This window comes from Balaenoptera acutorostrata, chromosome 19, assembly GCF_949987535.1.
Source record: "Balaenoptera acutorostrata chromosome 19, mBalAcu1.1, whole genome shotgun sequence".
Taxonomy (NCBI): Eukaryota; Metazoa; Chordata; class Mammalia; order Artiodactyla; family Balaenopteridae; genus Balaenoptera; species Balaenoptera acutorostrata.
The window spans coordinates 7,510,146-7,517,053 of record NC_080082.1 but is presented as its reverse complement, the minus strand read 5'-3'; positions in this window follow the sequence as shown (position 1 = coordinate 7,517,053).

Sequence of the window (6,908 nt, the reverse complement as noted above, 5' to 3'; positions counted from 1 at the left end):
CCTACATTATCTCCCCTGGGTGGTCTGCCACGGCAGGCCACACCTCCACATGTTTGCACATGCGGTTTCTCCACTGAGAATGTCTTCTCTTATACGCTTGCACACTTACACCCTTTTTCAAGAATAACTCAACTATAAACCTTTTCTTTGAAGCCTTCTCAGCCTCTGCACGAGTTAATTGCCGCTTAATCCATGCCCTTGTAGCAGTTTAATCTACTTCCATTTTAGCATTGCTTAAGTTTTCAGCCTTAAAAAGAACAAGAGGGGCTTCCCTGGTGGCGCAGTGGTTGAGAGTCTGCCTGCCAATGCAGGGGACACGGGTTCGAGCGCTGGTCTGGGAAGATCCCACATGCCACGGAGCAACTAGGCCCGTGAGCCACAATTACTGAGCCTGCGCGTCTGCAGCCCGTTCTCCGCGACAAGAGGCCGCGATAACGAGAGGCCCGCGCACCGCGATGAAGAGTGGCCCCACTTGCCGCAACTAGAGAAAGCCCTCACACAGAAACGAAGACCCAGCACAGCCAAAAATAAATAAATAAATAAAATTAAAAAAAAAAAAGGAGAACAAGAAAAAAAATATATATATGTATTTATAAAAGAGAACAAGAGAGAAACTACAAGAACTTAGGTGTAAAAATAAATCCACTTACAGCCTTTGTAGTTTCCACTTTTGAGTTGTTTTGCTTAATGACTATTGTGGGTTCAGTTGTAACTTCCAAAAAGATACATTGAAATTCTAACCCTTGGTACCTGTGAATGTGACCTTATTTGGAAACAAGGCCTTTGAAGATGTGGTCAAGTTAAGAAGAGGTCGTGCTGGCTAAGGGGAGCCCTAACGCAATGACTGGTGTCCTTATAAGCAGAGGGAGCTCTGAACAGAGAGACACACAGACACAGAGGCAAGAAGGCCATATGACAACCGAGGCAGAGGTTGAAGTGACGTAGCCACAAGTTAAGGGACATCACAGATTGTTAGCAATACCGGAAGCTGGAAGAGTCTGCCCTCAAGACTTCAGAAGGATCATGGCTCTACTGTCACCTTGGCTTCAGATGCCTGGCCTCTAAAACCATGAGAGAATAAATTTCTGTTGTTTAAGCCACCAAGTTTGTGGCATTTTGTCATGACAGCCCTAGCAAACTAGTACAATGACGATGTAGCCCAATGAGGCCACGTGCCATTCATTCATTCAGTATCTCTTGAGACCTACTATGTGCCGGGCACTGTGCTAATCTCCGGATTTTAAATAGGAGAGTGATGTGGTCAGCTTTGAATTTCAGCCAGGTCACCTGGTGGCAGCAGGGAAGGTAGATTGGAGGGGGTGGGACTGGGGCCCATGAGGAAGCTGCGCCTAAGAGGTCAAAAATAGTGAGGATAGTAGCTGGGGGGCTGGAGGTGAGAGGTGCAGTGTGAAAGATTATTTAGGAGGTAGAAATGTCAGACATCGTCCAGACTATAACTCAGTGGTTATTATTTAAATTGAATTTTTGTCCAGCCTCACTGACTGGGCCCTGAAGTACATGGTGGAAAAAAAAAATTGAACCGTTCCAACTCAGGCGTTAGAAGGCCCTTCTTTTTCTACCAGTGATGTCCGCTGTATTTCAGTCTTGTCAATTCTCCCAAGTGTGGCAAATTAGTATTATATAAATGATAATACACAGCACCTCTGCATGATTATTATTATTATTTGCATTCCTTTCTCCCTTGTTAGACTCTGAGCTCATTGAGGTCAGGAGCTATGATTTCCCATTTTTCTGTCTGAAATACCCTATATGACACCAGTCTCTGCTGTTTAGTAGAACTTTGAGGAAATTACGAATCCTCTTAAATGTTAATGGCATAATTTATGGTCTTTGTTTAGTGGTGAAGTGTTCACTCCGGGAGTCTTGGGGAGGCTCTCCCACCACTCCCTACATCCTGTGTTCTGGAGCTCACCACCAATGCTTGTCCCTCGGGGAGGCAGCTGCCACCTTTGCTGGCACTTTGCCTGTTACCTTGAACCCTGCTATCCGAGATTTCCACATTATCCTGCTCAGCTTATCACACTGGCTAATTAGAGGCACCATTTAAAAGCTAACTTAATGGGAAAACCGCAAAGTAATTTAGGTATGATAACATTATCTCCAAAAGGGAAATATTAACTCACTTTAGGCTATAACTTCGTTAGTAGAAGATACAGAATTGCAAAATAAGGCCGTTGTTTTTATAGCACCAAAAACTTTTCCTTTTGAATTCAGCTTTACTTCTTCATCTCGAGACTGCTTTATGGATGTAGCACATTCCATGGAAAAAGTGGCCTTGGGGAAGGGTAGCCTCCTCTTCCTGCATCCTTCCCCAGATTACAAGGTAAGAGGATTCCACGTTCAATCTCCCACCCCTGCCACGTGTTGTGTGATTTCTGGTCCAGGGGTACCACCTCAAAAGCTTCAATTGCTTCCTCCATGAAGAGGGAATAGTAATAGTACCTGCTGGGTCTGTGTCACGATAAGAAGATACCCAAACTACAGAGCAGGGGCACACATCTGGGAACCCCCATCCTTCTCCCTCCCCAAGGGAGGAGACCAAGCCTTCCTGCTCACCCTGAGAGCCTCTCAGATCCTCCAGAGGGCAGACTGTGTGTGGTTCTGTACCATGCCTTCCACCCTCTGGAAGGGAGTCCTCTTCCACAGTCTCTGGATCACTGCTGGAAGCAACATAGCCAACTTGTGCAAACGTATGTGACTTGGGAGGAGGCCCAGGGGATACTCAACCCAACTCAGAGAAGGGCCTTGCCAGTTAACACCTCCTCGAACCCCAGTCTTCTTCCTGCCTCCCTCTCAGCAACCCAGCCTCCAGTGCCTCAAGTCTGAACAATTTTCCTCTTCCCCCAGCCCCCCTCTCTCCTGCCTGCCATTTCCCCTGGCCCCTGCTCCCCTCTCCTGCACACCCACCCCTTCAAAAATCTGGAATGAGGTGGTGTGGCCAAGCTGTGATGCCTCTGAATGTCCGCACAAGCTGTTGCCCTTTTGGACCGCTCTTCCCAGCTTCTCCATGTGGCCAGCTCCCAGCCGTCCTTCAGCTCTTGGCTCGGCATTGCCCCTTTCAGGAGGCCTTCTGGAAAACCCCTCTCCCTGCCCTGGAGGATTTCTCACTCATGCCTCTTTGTCACCTCTTCTGTGCCACTGCAACCCCACCCCGGACGGGTGGCCCTCCGTATTTGTGGAACAGCTGAATGAATGAATGAATGAATGTGTGGGCTATTCACATTTTTACTATTGACAACCATGGGCTTCTCTGACAATTGTACTCTCTAAACTGGCTTGTTGTGCAGTCATAACTGCTTCTGTCCACCTGAGCCACATACAAATCTTGGCAGCTCTCCTGATAACTCAGCACTGTCAATAGAACTTTCCATGAGGATTTGCACTGGCCAAGATGGCAGCCACCAGCCACATGTGTCTACAGAGCCCTTGAAATGTGGCTAGTGTGGATAAGGAATTTAGTTTCATTGCAATTAATTTATATTTAAGTTTAAATAGCCACATGCTACTAGCAGCTACTGTGTTGGGCAGCAGAGCAAAATTCCCGCAGAAATGCCTTCCTGGACCTGGCCTCTTGACTTAGGACACCATTGCCTACAGCGTAAAGCCCAAATTCTTACAATCCTGCACAGTCCAATCCCTAAACAGGGATTAGATTGTGCACTGTTCATTTCCACTACCTCCATCCCGGAGGCAGTGGAAATGAACAGTGGTTGCAAGTACAGCTCTGGAGCTAGGCTGCCTGGGTTCGAAGCCTAGCTCTGTGGTGTTGGGCAAGTTACTTAGCTCCTCTGTGCCTCACTCTCCTTGTCTGTAAAATGGGGCTAAACACCTGTACTTAGGGTGATTGTGAGGAGTACATGATCACGTGTACAAAAGGCTTAGAAGAAAGCCCAGTACGTAGGAAGCTCTCAATAAATGGCACCTACAATTGTCATTATCTGTCACTAAGTCCCTGGTGGCGCCGGCTCTGCTTCCTCCCTGTCCGCCTGCTAGAATCGTCCAGCTCCACGCCATTGTCCACTCTGGCCCTCCCACCTGCCTCCTCTTTGCCCATCCAACTGCTTCCCACCCTCAAGGGCTCGGCTGTGCACCTCGTCCTCCAGGAAGCCTTCTTTCTTAACCCTCCCCAGCCTGAGCAAGATTTCCCTCCTCAGAACTCCCATGATATTTCTTATCTGTGCCTCTTCTAGAGCAGGTATAATAGGGAACTAGCTATTACTTACTGTGTACGTGTCTTCACAGCCAAACGAGAAGAAACTGAAAATCCTGTACTGGGTCATGAGGGTCTACTTTCCTTCCAGGGACAGACCAGAGTTGTATACATTGTAGCTGCTCCAAAAAATTAATATTTCTGCTTATCATACTGGCTGACCTTTCCAAATTTTCTCTCTTTTCCAAGAAACGATAGGAAAGGAACATGCTATGAGCTCCTACCATATTCTAAGCACCATGACACACATGATTAGAGTTTACAATGTTTAATTTAAACTTTGCAGACACCTGTGAGGCAGATATTATAATTCCTATTTTAGAGATCAGGAGACTGAGGTTCTGAGATTTAAGCCAAAAGCTCAGCACTCAGCTAGCAGGTGGAAGAGCTGAGGCTCTAATGGAAATGGGTCTGTTGAGGTTGCGAGTCTCCAAAGGTGGCCCCAAGGGACCACACAGCTCAGGCCCATATTCACACCCTGGTGTGGCCCCTCCTTGCCCCGTGATTCATGCTAACCAGTCAGGGGAAATGAAACTGTGCCAGTCCTAGGTTCAGCCTTAAAGGAGCCTGGCAGCTTCTGCTTCCTCTCTCTTGAAATACTCACTTTTGGGGGCTTTTGCTGCCATGGAAGAAGTCTGGCTATCCTGTTAGAGAGATCTCAGGGAGAGGGTCAAGGAAGGCCCTGAAACCACATGGAGAGGGAGAGAGGCCCAAGCCCCGCCCTCCTAGTGTCCCAGTCAACTGCCAGCTGACTCACAGCCACGCCAGGAACCCCACACTGTGAAAGCAGAAGAACTGGCCCACAGAGCACTGTCAACCCACAGAGCTGAGCCCACAGAACCCACAGCCGTGATCAAATGGTTGTTGTTTGAAGCCAGTAAGTCTTTCTGTTTGTTTGTTTAACAGTGTTTTTTTAAATTTAATTTTTATTTTATATTGGGGTATAGTTGTTTCACAATGTTGTGCTAGCTTCAGGTGTACAGCAAACTGGTTCGGTTATACATATACATGTATCCATTCTTTTTCAGATTCTTTTCCCATATAGGTTGTTACAGAATATTGAGTAGAGTTTCCTGTGCTATACAGTAGGTCCTTGTTGATTATCTATTTTATATATAGTAGTGTATATATGTTAATCCCAAACCCCTAATTTATCCCTCCCTCCCATCTTACCCCTTTGGTAACCATAACTTTGTTTTCTAAGTCTGTGAGTCTATTTCTGTTTTGTAAATAAGTTCATTTGTATCATTTTTTTAGATTCCACATATAAGTGATATTGTATGATATTTGTCTTGTCTGACTTACTTCACTTAGTGTGATAATCTCTGGGTCCATCCATGTTGCTGCAAATGGCATTATTTCATTCTTTTTTATGGCTGAGTAATATTCCATTGTATATATGTATCACATCTTCTTTATCCATTCCTCTATTGATGGGTATTTAGGTTGCTTCCATGTCTTGGCTATTGTGAATAGTGCTGCAATGAACATTGGGGTGCATGCATCTTTTTGAATTATGGTTTTCTCCAGATATATGCCCAGGAGTGGGATTGCTGGATCATATGGTAGCTCTATTTTTAGTTTTTTAAGGAACCTCCATACTGTTCTCAATAGTGGCTGTACCACTTTACATTCCCACCAATAGTGTAGGAGGGCTCCCCTTTCTCCACACCCCCTCCAGCATTTATTGTTTGTAGACTTTTCGATGATGGCCATTCTGACCAGTGTGAGGTGATATCTCACTGTAGTTTTCATTTGCATTTCTCTAATAATTAGTGATGTTAAGCATCTTTTCATGTGCTTTTTGGCCATCTGTATGTTGAAGACACTAAGTCTTAGAGTGGTTTGTTACACAGCAAAAAATGACCAAAACTCTTGTGTATGAAGAGCTACTTCCCTTCACATTACCGTTGCCCTGTTTTCTTGTGCACTGGCCAGTTTTCGTCCCATTTTAAGGCAGCACATGCATTTTAGAAATTGTGGAACATCTACTTTTGCTCCCATATCTCCTCTGTTCTCAACTATCAGCTTCAAAATGTGGGCAGCATTACTGGCTAGTGGGGGGAGAACATGCGCTGACTAGCTGTTGACTTTGATCAAATTCCTCCACGTCTCTGAGGCTGTAAAAATAAGATTGCTAATGACTCCCTCACAGAGATGAACTAAAAGACAGCTAATAAGACACTTAGCATGCTACTTGGCACGTGTCAAGCATCCAGTGAATGGTGTTTATCAGAGGCTGGAGGACAGGCCAGGAGACAGCTCCTACTGGCGACAAGTCACTCTTCCCGTATTAGCAAAGACATGGAAAGCAGGGGTCAGGCTTTCATGGTTCCAGAGCGATGCCAGAGCTTCCTGGGAAAGAACAGCTGCTGCTTGTTATTTTTGTTTATAAGGAGGGAGGATGGAGGTTTGACATGAAGGCAGTCCTGTGAACCCCTGCACTGCCTCTAACTGCCTTGGGAAATGCATGTATTTTAGGATATGCAGACTCACCCCCCAAACAGAAAGAACATCATGAGAGCCCAAGAAGGCAGGGACTGACTCTCATTAATCACTACTATATCCTCAGAATTTGGCATGTAGTTGGTGTAATTTCTGAGAAGGCACAGAATTGTTTTCCTGTTTTGCTCACAGCTGTATTTCCAGCACATAGTAGGTGCTGAGGAAATATATG